Raw genomic sequence first — 13,067 nt, 5'->3', positions numbered from 1 at the left:
AAAATCATACACATTTTTTTTAGGGTTAAATAAGTTTTTGGTCCCTGTAAATATCTCAAATTTCGTTTTTAGTCCCTATAAAAAAAATGTCGACTTTTAGTTCCTATAAAATTACTTTTTCATTCACTTTTGGTCCCTGTAGAGGGACTAAAAGTGAATGAAAAAGTAATTTTATAGGGACTAAAAGTCGACATTTTTTTTTTTTATAGGGACTAAAAACGAAATTTGAGATATTTACAGGACCAAAGACTTATTTTTCCCTTTTTTTTATCAAGCATTGAAAAAATATTCATGTTTGCCTCAAGTGTGTACATAACAATTACAGATACACAGTTGCCAACAAGTGAAATGCCAAACAGTTCCAGCATTCTGATTCTTAACACTTTGCAACACCATGAGATAGTCCTATGATGGCCAGTTCGGAATATTCGTTGTGGCTTCTTCATTAACCATTTTTACAAGGGTCACCTAGAAAACGAAAGTCAACTTGTAAAACTCTCTACATAGTAATCTCAATTCTTAAACTTCACAATCATTCTTAACAAGAAAAGCTCGAGGGAAACAAAAAGTAAAGGGAATTCGAAAAAATAACCGAACTAACACAAAGGGAGATGAAACATACCACGCTTTCTGGAACACCAGGTGGAGGCAGTGTCAGATTTTTTTGGAGGAGCAACACCATCATAGGATCTTTTATCAAACCTCCATTCTCCAATCTTCCCATAGGTCAGCTCGCCCTGAATATTTTACACAATAGATTTCGTAACAATTTAAGCTATTATTAGATAAAAAAAATGCATACATGTAGCGTTGTTTTGTTAAGAACTGAATTATCGATGAGTACCTTCATATTATAGTCACAGCCATAAGTGTAGTGAATTATGTACTTGTTGCCGAGTTCTTTGTCCCATGGAGGCTAACACATAATAAACAAAGAAAATGTTTGTAAATTTGAAGATATATATCATCATGCTTTTGATGAATTCAGCGTTTAAAGACCATGTAAACGTGTCTTTAAATACATTATTGTTCAAACGCTATTCTATGTGATTTCTATAGAACACAGAATGCAAATCATGTTATAAACCGGGCCAAAATGCTTCTTAAGCATCTATGAAGCACTGACAGCGACAAGACACTGACATGTCAACACCGATAACAATTAGGAAAAATCAAAGTAATTGACTGCAATCACATATATCACACACACCTTCAATCTGAAGTATCTGTACTACATAGTTAATCACTTATTGTGATATATAGGCTCAAATAAACTCTTCCAAACAAGGCTTCTAGAATCACCGTTCACCGTACTTACTATACTTACACCAAGGTTCATGCAGGCCACGGAAATCCGTTGACTAACTGTGTTTTACTTCATGTCTTGTGTAATGAAACTGATGATCCTAGAATGCCTCAAATATAGTAGTTCTTAATTGGAGACTGTTGTAAGCTTTAATCAAAAGTTCTCACTGCTATCATATATTGCTTATATTGCTACATTAGAACAGTTATAGGCTGACCAAAATAGTCTTAAATTATTTGGGAATCGAGGCTAAGGTAGTTTATATACAACACTTACACTCCTCAACACAAAGAGGCACCTTTTCTAAAGGACAATACCACATAGCCGCAGTGGCGTAGATTTGAGGTCAACCGGAACAAGAACCTTACTAACACACATGACAGTAAAAAATATACTAAAAAGAGAACCTTATTGAACCTGAATCATGAAGTCCTTGTGTAATATGTTACGAACACCATGAAGAGCAGATGCAACCGCATAAGCATACCTAAACCAATGATACAAAATAACACATTGCCATTAATATAAATAACACATTGCCAAATATTTTCAAATCATTTGCCTCACACAAGAGTGAAAGCAGGGTTAAGTTAGTTTTTGTTCCCTATAAAATTGGACAAATACTGCATTGAGAAACTTACAATGGTATTGATTTAACCCAATTTTCCCCTCTTAATATGAGATTAAAGTAAATTGGCAACAGTTATACAAGAAAGATTGAATTGTTATCGATAAAAAAGAGCTGAAATTAGTAAAAATGTATGAAAGGCCTTACTTCTACTATGCATGAAGAGGGACCTTTTGGAAAGAATCGTACAACGCCTCTGCCACATGAGAAATTGAGATTAGATTAAAACTGTGTGTTAAGCATGCTTATGCAGAATGTATTTTTATGGTGATTGTTATCGATTATGGTGATGTTAGGTAATAGAAAACATAACATGACAGGAAAGAACGGAGATGAAATCTTGTTATGCACGGATTTGTATTTGAGTGTCTAACATGAGGAAAGCGAAAACAGCACTTGAGAGGCTGACACATAGTTTTTCGAGGAATAAGATAACGTCTCCGATCACATTAACACGCCCAATCCGTAAGATGTTATAGCAATCTGCAGAAAGAAAAATTAACAGAAAAGAATGACTCACCGAGTAAGTAATGAATTGAAACTACTTTCTCGGGTATAATCTTATCTTCAAACTCAAATTATAGTTTCTATTGGACATATGCTAGTAGATTAGTTCAAACAAGTCAATTCAAACAGACTCCAAGTTACATTTGGGAAAGGGATTGAGATAATTGAGAAGAAAACAATGGTTGAAATTTATGTTCATCTAATATAATTTCTCGTGTGTATTTGACAGAGTATCAACCAGTGACTCAAGTTGATAGCATGGTTTAAGAATATTTTTAAAAATGTAACAAAATAAAAACTTGTTCTCACTTTGGTCAAACTAAAAGTAAGAGAGCTTTCTAAGGAAGGGTTTTAAGGCATACTTGAGAGCATGTAATACTGTCTTCAACGTTATGCCTGTTCCAATTATTGTCATCTGTATAAGCTTCCCAGCGTGAAATGGAAATGCTTTGGTCCAAAATAATCGAACCTGAACAAGAATATATGCAAATTAGCAAACAGATTTAAACCAAGACAATTTCATGTTACTGAATAGGTAATGTTGTGCAATAAAACAAGATGAATTGAATTGAACAGGTAGAAATATCACAATATATTAAGCTAAAATATACTCTCAAATGTAATTGGTGAAATTTTAACGACTTGACAAAGAAGGTAAGAACCTTACATTAAGCAATAATGCAGTTCCCAGGGCATAAGTTTCCTTAAAAGTCACATATGTAGTAGAATCAAAGTTTTTATTTACTTATATTGCCAATTGATTAGTATTGATAATATGAAAAACATTAAGCAATGCAGCCAAAATCAGTAACTCATGGAAGCAGGCAGTAAACAAACAAACAAACCAGAGATTCTTCACTTTCCCCCTCCACAGGCTCTGCTAGTAGAGACACAATATTAGCCAAATGCTTTTGCAGATAAGACATCTGATGTGCTTCTTCATCACCCTGCGACGGCGTAAACCGCTTACTGTTGCTCCGCACAAGCTGCAATTGCAAACCATTCAAAACCAACATCGACACTTTCACAACATCAAGTCAACAGAAATCACTCCAAACAAATTGTGAGCATCTCAATCCAATTACAAGAATTAAGCAATGCATTATTCATAACATCATATGAAAGTGTATTGCAAGGATCGAAGAAAGAAAACGGTGAATTCACCTGAAGCGGCGTGAGAGCGAACAAGTATCCATCAAAAGCGGAAGTGGAAGGCCAAACATCCGCTACAGCGGCGGAATCCTTAGGCGTCCGCGGGAGGAGACTCTTGTAGGATTGAATGTATAGAAACAAAACGAGATCATGAACATCGACGCTATCAGATTCGGATTCGGCAGGGAGAATCGAAACTCACAGCCACTATCTCACTCTTCTTCGCAAACTTGGGCCACTGTAACACAGATTCAGTGAAATGGGCGAATCTCAGTTTCGTGAATCTGGGTTTCGGAGATGAATCAGAGTTTCGTGAATCTAGGTTTAGGTGAATTTGGGTTTCGTGCGTCAATCTCAGTTTTGTAAATATGTTTAAACTATTTTTAGTCTCATTTTTCTTCAGTTAAAATGAATGGTGTGTTACTACTTTCTGATTAAGAGGGTATTAATTTCTTTCATTATTAATATTCACCTACTAAATTGATTAATGTATTTAAAAGAAATAGTTATTAACATAATTGAGTCAGATTATTTATTCACCTAATAAATTTAGTTCATTAATATTCACCTATTAATTTGTTAATAATATTTAATTTATTTGCTAATATGTTAATATTTAGATTAAATATTTTAAGTTATAAAATTAAATATATTTTTTTTAGTCTATATAAATTTACACCCGTTTTTATTTTAAGAGGAGTAATTGAGATTTGATTATAATAATATTTTTAATTTAAACCCGTTTTTAAAAAATAGGGTGTATATTGTCATCTGATAATACTTAAAATGACATTTTATTTACAAAAGTGCCATCGTGTTACTTATTTACACCCGTTTTTAGTATATCGGGTGTAAATTTTAAAATTATATTGTTGTTTTTGCACTGGTGTGAGTTATATAGAATTGTCTCTCTCTCTCTCTCTCTCTCTCTCTATATATATATATATATATATATATATATATATATATATATATATATGATTTGAGTTTTTTGACTTTGGTGTTTCCTGCTGATGTTGATTGGTGTTATTATTTATTGTCAACAAATATGATTTTGGTGTTGTCTACCGAATCTACAACTCATCTTCTTGTGAATTGCATGTTGGTATTTCAAGTGTGGGAAAAGACTTATAAATGGTTGGATATTTTTGTATGTTTTCACTTGTTTTGTTGTTGTAGTAGTCCGTGTCTAAACTTCTTTATAATTTTGTACACTTGTGTGTATCCTAGATTAATACTTTTGTAAATCAATTGTTCATTTTGAAGAATATATATGTGCATCCTAGCTATTTGGTGCAATGAAATTATTCTTCAATGGTTAGAAAAATATGAAAATAGCGCCTTAAATGTGGTATGTGTAATGTTGAAAAAATATGAAAAATAGCGACCTAAATGTGGTATTTGTAAGGGTTGCACCCCTAGTGCGAGCTTTCAATCAATTGCTTATTAAAAAAATGTGGTATATGTGATGTTGGGAAAATATGAAAAATAACTACCTAAATGTGTTATAAGTGATGTTGAAGAAATATGAAAAATTAGGTAAAAAAAAATTACAGGAAATCCACCTCAATTCCACAAAAAAAGCCTATTTTTTTAAGAAACATATTACATCGAACACGTCTTGTAACCGATGTAAATACCTATATTTTACATTAGGCCAATAAGGCAGCCGATGTTAAAACCTATATTTTACATCGGGCCATTAAAGCAACCGAGGTTAAATATTGAAGTTATTTTTTAAAAAAATAGAATTAATCCCCTATTTCACATCAAATATAACAGTCAACCGATGTGGTAGGTGTATTTTTCACATTGGGCTGCTGGCCAATATAAAATGTCTTTGATTTACTACATCACTTGACTTTAAATCGGACTCAGATTCGATGTAAAATGTGCTTTTTATCCGATGTAAAAAGTCCACGAAACTATCACCTCATATTTATGTATATAAAATATTAGTTTTTTTGTTAATCATAAAATGTTATAGAATATTTTTTTTAATCAAAGTTTTAACAATAAAAATTATAATACATTACATTAATAAATTATAGGCTTAATTGCAACTTTAGTCCTTCTATTTTGTCATTTTCGTGATTTTGATCCTTCTATTTTAAAAATCACTATTTTAGTCCCCTTTTTAAGTGTTTTGTGCAATTTTTGTCCCCCTATTTTGCTTTTTTCTGCAAAATTAGTCCTTATTCCTGTCTCTTTTTCAATAGAAAACTCAACAGGGGGACCAAAATCGTAGTTTTAAAAATGGGGGGACTAAAATCGAGAAAATGACAAAATAGGGGGACCAAAGTTGCAATAAGCCAAATTAGACTTATATTAAAAGTATATTAAAAATATGCAAGATAAATGAAAAAAGTGTATGTTGACGAGCTATCAAATTAATGAAAATAATTTGATTTTATAATTTTAAGGGAACAGAATACAACTCTTATAGAAGATAATTGTAATATGACAAAAGTGTATGAAATTTGAAAGTCTGGTATTGGTGAATTGTTTATATAATTTTTGATGAAAATCAATAAAATTTATTTTTTTTAGAAATAAAAGATTATATATAACCAAAAAAACCGTTAATACATGCGACCCTGAGGGTCCAGCATATGGGGACAAACCCAATCAGCTTACATCAATAAGAAAGCTAGTTTTTCTCTAAGTTTAAGAATAGCCCAAATTCTATTCACTATATTCTCTATAATTTGACTCACTATATGACTATCCACTTTTCAGTAGGTTATATATTTACTTATGCAGCTTTCTTGATTGCCTCTACATCAGGTAAATTTGGTTAAACTGATTCTTTATTGTATTTGCAAAAATTTCATGAATTTGTATGAAGAAGGGGAACCACCTTCTTCTATTTATTTCATCACATCATCTCACATATAAGATTCCGCTTGTATCATTGATACTAATAGGAAATCAATCATCATTGCAATAGGGAAAAGAATCATCCTGGGGAGAGAAAATGAATCAACAAAATTTATTACTTTTAATGAAATTATTTTTCATTTTTAAATCAACATTTTATATATTTTTTTACTATCAATAAAATATCCTCAAATTTATTACTTTTAATATATTTTATATATTTTTTTAAATTATTTTTTATATATTTTTTAATGAAATTATAGTTTTTATACATTTTTTTAATGAAATTGTTTATATTGTTTATATTTTTTAAAACCTATATTTTTTTTATACATTTTTAAAATATCCTAACATGGTTACAATTGAGATGTTATTTTTCTGGTAAAAGTTGTCTTGTAATTTCGAACTATTAAGTTTAAAATGCTTTGAAAATAGTTATATTGTTTGAAAGAGATGATTGAAAATTTTTAAGTAATTTAAATAATAAAATTGAAATTATTTAATTTTTTTTTTGATGCAGTTGTTAAGAGTCTCACATTTGATAATATATGGCCAGAACATGTCTTTATAAGTGGGAGTAATTTTCATCCAACCAAATGATTTTGTAGGAATGAATTAGGCTCAATCACATTTCTTAACATTTAAAAGATTTTGTTTTTTCTTTCTATTATACATGGTTAACTCTTTGTAAAAAAATATAATTAACTCGGACACATATTCGTTATAGAGAAAATCGATGATGTACTGACAATGAAAAAATTTACACTCAACCAATAATAACAATAATATATACCGTCAAGTCTGATTAAATTTTTTAAATTAATTATAAGACATAACATATTGATATATTCCAATTAGATAATAATATAAAAAAATTTTACACTGTCAATGTATCACTATTAAACCATTCATTATAATATTTTTCATATAAATATTAAAAAAAATGTCAAATTTATAATTCTATGATAGGTTATATTTTTAGTTGATGGTTTGGTCTCATGTTTTTATTTATTTTAAAAATATTGAGCATAAATAAAAAAAGTAATTATAAACTTTTTTCCTTTTCAACATAAATTATAATAATTGTATATAAATGTTGAATAATATCAAATTTTTAATGATATAACACATTGCATTTTTTTTAATATTTAGATCTATATTTTTAATTATTTTAAAATATTTTAATATAAACACATAAATAATTATAAATATCTTCTTTATCACATAATATTATCAACTAGAGAGGTTTTTGGTGTGGTTTAGTTTGGTTTTGAGAGAAAATTATTTAATCCAGAGTGTTTGTGATGAAGTTTGGATCGATTTTGAAAAAAAATTAATCTAATCAAATTTTATACGATTTAATTTGGATAATTTTTTTAATATACAAATTTCAAATTATTTTCTTATTAATATTATAAAATAATATACTTGATGTAGTCTATAACATGTATTATATTAAAAAATAATATTATAAAATAAAAATGATATTTGAATATATTCAAATAATAAATTATAATTTTATTAATATTATAAAATAATATTAAATAATATGTTGGTTTTAATATACAATATTAAAAATAATAATACGAAATGAGAATGATCGATTATGATTTAAATAAATGAAATATTAAAAATAAATAAATTAAACTAACTAGTCAATAGTATTAAAAAATAAATACCAATAAACAATAAATTAGTCCAATATATCATACTAATAAAAAATAAATAAGTATTAAAATATATACATGTATCTCAATTCGTTTTGGATTGATTTTAAAAAATAAGTTCAAAAATCCAATTTAATCCGAACAGTTTTCACTAAACGACATTCAAACTCATTCAATAATATTTTATTGTTTATTGCTATTTTTAATTTTTTAAGACTGATTTGTAGTTTTTATTTAGATCATTTTAGAAATCACGCCCATAGTAATAATTTAAAAAATTAAAACAAGCTATTCTCAACCCCTACAAAACCTTATATTAATTTTTTTTTTAAAAAGCTATCTCATTTTCTTTTTTCCATAAAACAATCACAAGTACATTTTAGATTATGTGCAACTAGATCTAAAATAATATTATTTAAATATTTGATTTTTACCAACTCACCCTTATTAAAATATTTATTATCGTATTGTCGCTATCTGTGAGTATATCTAGTTTTTTTTATTACTTTTCTTGTTCTTTTATTTAATTTTGTCTCTCTTCCTTAGAATGTCAATATATTAGAATTCCATCTTCTAGATTCGAGTATGGTATAGTTAATGTTGAAATAATTCTAAATAAATTAAAGATCGCATGTAAGTTTCTTCAAAAATATCATATTTGATGAAAAACAACCAAATTTGGAGATACCTAAGGTACTAATAGATTATGATTTTTATATATGTGTATATCAAGCCATTTACTGATTTAAACTTAGATTTGATGATTATTACATTTATGAGGGAAATTTTGGATTTTTTATTTATTTTAAAATAGTGTAAGAGTTAGGTCTTTTTTATATCAAAGACTTGGAATCATGGTGCAAAATCTTGAAATATATACATGGTCATGCTAACGAGTGTTCCAAGGGCACTCTTTAAAGTTTTCATATAAAGAAAATATTCTCTAAATAAATTAATCAATTTAATTTTCAATGCACTGAATACAAGCTTTTTTAATGAAATATGCATTTTTCCTCATTAAAAGAAGTCAATTATTTCTATTTGTAATGTATTAAATATAAGTATATTTAACAAAACATTTCTTTTTTAGACTCTTAACCAGTGCCCCTGGGACACTCGTTAGCATTTCCCATATATATAAACCCTGACAAGACCAAAGATCTTGAAATTTTAATTGAAGAATTATTTATTAGGTAGATTTTAATAGTTCAATCAAAGTCGATTTTATAATCTTTAATATTTTCTAAAGCATATAATTCTGTATCTTAATACATGCAAAGTTTATTGAATATTTACTGGGAATTTTTTTAAAATTGAAATATCAAAATATCAAAATATTAATTGTGATTAATTATGTCATCAAAGAGGATATTTAAATACTATTATGAATGAATTATTAGTGACTTTTGTATAAAAAATCCAAAGAGGATATTCAAATGATTAATTGAACTTTCTTTTTGTCGTTTAAGAAGGCTCAAATAATTTTATGGATGATGCTAGAGGTCCACCCAAAAGACTCCTAATACTTTGGCCAGATCTCCTAATTCAAGACACACTAATGGAGTTGCTGCTAGGGATAATGCATCATTTCCCTTTCAGCCATTGTTTAATATTCAAGGAAAAAATTTCTTCTCTTTTTTATACACTTTTTTTTTTGTTATTTGTTTTTATCATTTATTGTTCTAGAAAACATAGTATACATATTTAATTATTTATGGCCATATAAAAGAATCTTTCTCAAATGTAAAAAAATTTATACAAAGCTTTTTTAAAAAATAAAAAATACATTTGTATAAATGCATACATGATTTTCCTATATGTGATGTGTCTAAGATTTGAAAGTATTTATTCGGATTTGTTATGCTGGTTTATCTAAGATTTTTTAATTTTTTATCTTGTTATAATTCTTCAGCACCTAATACAAATGAAAGTTTATTAGAGAGTGTAAATATGGGTTTTTAGAGATACTATAATGAAACAATTTGCCTAAGGTTTTCTCATCGTTCTCCTATCTGCCGTCAACAACGACGTCCTCGTTATGATCTCCCAACAATTCCTATGCATGAAGTTCCACCAAGTCCTCCACATTGTGATGTAATCCCTCCAAAGGCAAGCTTTAAAAATTTGCTTTAAAAATTTTCAATCTCATGTAGTCTGCTTTAGAATACTCTTTGACATCAAATAAATATAGGAACTCTTTTTTTTTAATACTCTCTCTAACACTTATTTTTAACTTGGTAAAATATTCTCCGTCCATAACACCTACTAAACTCAAATCCCCCCACCATAGAGAGTCGGATTTATTGATAATCGGCCTACTATCAACAAGCATTTTTCGATTTGATATCCACATACCTCAATGATAACATACCAATTAAACAACATTGGAACCATTAAAAGTGTGTCACTTCCACTTACTCAAGAGAGAGATTAAAAATCTCACTATTCTTTACTTCTAACCCGCCTTGTTTCTTCGATTTACACACATTTTGCCAACTATTCTACGTAATTTTGCTTTTCTACGAATATCCATCCCACAGAAAATCTCGTTAAATCCTCACTATCTATTAGATGACACACTTGGGAACCTTATAAAAGGAAAAGAGATAGATTGGAATTGAATTAATAAAATAATTCAATAAAGCCACACGACCTCCTAGTGATATGAATTTTCCCTTCCACATTGATAGATGGATCCTAAGCTTGTCAAACAGAGATCTCCACATAATCATTCTCCTTGGGTTAGCACCAACTGATATGCTAAGAAACTGAAAAGGGGTAGAACTGGTACTACAAGACATAAACGTAGAGGTAACCTCCAAAAAATCATCCTTGAGATTGAGACCTATAATTTTACTTTTGTTAAATTTTACACAGGCTCGTTGCCAATTAGAATCCTCTCAAAGCACCTTTAATTGTCCAAAGATTTTGCCTCGATCCTTCCCCCACAATTATCATATCATCCGCGAATTGCAACAAATTGTACTTAACTTCTTCCAAGACATTGAAAGGCTGAAAAAGTCCTGACTATAACGCATTCTGCATTAGACTCGATAAACCTTCGGCTACGAGCAACAATAGAAAAAGCGACAAATGGTCTCTTTGACGAAAACCTCTTTCCACCTGAAGTCCTTAGTAGGACTGTTGTTTACCAAAATCGACATTGAGCTTGAGAAAATACATGCATGCATCCATCTAATCAACTTTCAACCAAAGCCCATTCTACCCATGACATATCTTAAATAATCACTCGCCATGCAATCATATGCCTTTTCAAAATCGACTTTAAATGAAAAACAATGCTTCTTCTTCCTTTTGTCAAAATCCACAAGCTCTTTTATCACCAACACCCCGTCTAAAATTTGTTTGCCCTGTATAAAAGTTGATTGGTATGGAGACACCAATAATCCGATCACATTTTCTAAGTGTTTTACCTAGTTTTTCCTCCACTTTATGGCTATTTTTCTCAATGATCCAAAAGAAGTTTGAGGAAACTTTCAACTACTCATTTGAAGTATGTAGCAAGGGCTTTCCAAAGAGCTAAGTAGAATGAAAATCCATGGCTCCTTTCATGAGATATGATTTTATCAATATGGCACCATGAACACTTGAAATGAAGAAGTTTTATGAAGAAAGTGAAGAACAAAAACCAAAACCCTTGCAAATCTGAAAGAATCTCTCAAGTACAACCATTTTAACTTGTTCAAATGGCCAAACTCAGATGATTTCACTTGCTTTTGAGCTATGGACCAAGTGTTCCAAGCATTGAGCCTCTAACTTGATCCCTCTGCAGAAAAAGCAAATTGAAACTAACAAGCAAGCCTATAAGATCATATCAAGCATGCTTAAAGTTTGTACTCACCATGGGAACCATAACTTTCTCATTTCTTCACAAAGAAGCAACATGGTACAAGATCACATGTGAGATTCAAACTTCTGAGTTTTTTCCTCCCACAAACCCTAAATCTTGCTTATAAATAGAGGGCATTGCTCATTGCATCCCTTACACCAGAATTCTCCAAGTCCATAGTCACTTGAAATTGTCCATTTTCTCTTCTTTTCACTTTTATAGCGAATTCTTGTTCTAAGAGTTATGGGTGTCAAACAAGGGTTTAAACAACTTCTAAACATCAATTAGAAGCTGTCCATACCTCTCTTAGCCTTTCAAATACTTCCAAACCAAAAATCACTTTTCAACCTCCATTAAAGACCTTTTTAAGCTCATAACTTGTCCTTTTTCAAACCAAACACTTTCAAATCAAAACAACCATTTAAATAGCTTTTATTTATCATTTGGAAGCTAACCATAACATCCAAACACTTGTCAAACACCTTTAACCAGAAATCACTCTTCAAAACTCCATTAAAGTGAACCTTTGAACCAAACACCTTTTATGTTTGTTAGCTTCTAAACATCATATAGAAGCTAACCAAACATCTATTTTGCATCTGGAACACCATCTTCATAGCTAAGTCACCATAACTTTTTCAAGTTATAGGTGAAATCGAGTTCTGTTTTGCAAGCATCTTCAAGAACTTTTGAGCATTGTAAAAGCTTCCCTGAGGTTCATAGAAGCTTTATGAACACTTGAGGCATTCCTAGGTCCACCACATTGCTCTCCAGACCTCCATTTTCAGAGGTATGTGTCATACCCCAAATTTGTCCTACCCTTTAACTTCTAACTGGTTTAGGCTTTGCATTTATGTACATACATCACTTAGGTCATAATCCATATCCATGCATTCATATCATTGGTACTATTCAAAGGACGAGCAAGGAAAAGCTTTCCTGGCAGAGGGTTTCCTACCAAATGTGTGGATCTGAGGTGTAGTCATGTGGCTCTATGTTCATTGAAGACTTCTTGGATTGGGGTGTCTCTCTGCTTCAAATCAGGGCATTGATTAGAGGGTACAAGCTTGCAAATCA

General features: G+C 30.0%; 1 pseudogene; it reads right to left on the bottom strand.

Annotated features, from left to right (window-relative positions):
- Positions 1-211: 211 nt before the first annotated feature.
- On the bottom strand, positions 212-3,457 carry LOC131650987 (hydroxyproline O-arabinosyltransferase 1-like; annotated as a pseudogene).
- Between the last annotated feature and the right edge of the window lie 9,610 nt (positions 3,458-13,067).

The sequence above is a fragment of the Vicia villosa genome, linkage group LG2 (genome assembly GCF_029867415.1).
Source record: "Vicia villosa cultivar HV-30 ecotype Madison, WI linkage group LG2, Vvil1.0, whole genome shotgun sequence".
Classification (NCBI taxonomy): domain Eukaryota; kingdom Viridiplantae; phylum Streptophyta; class Magnoliopsida; order Fabales; family Fabaceae; genus Vicia; species Vicia villosa.
This window is presented reverse-complemented; position numbering and strand designations above follow the sequence as displayed.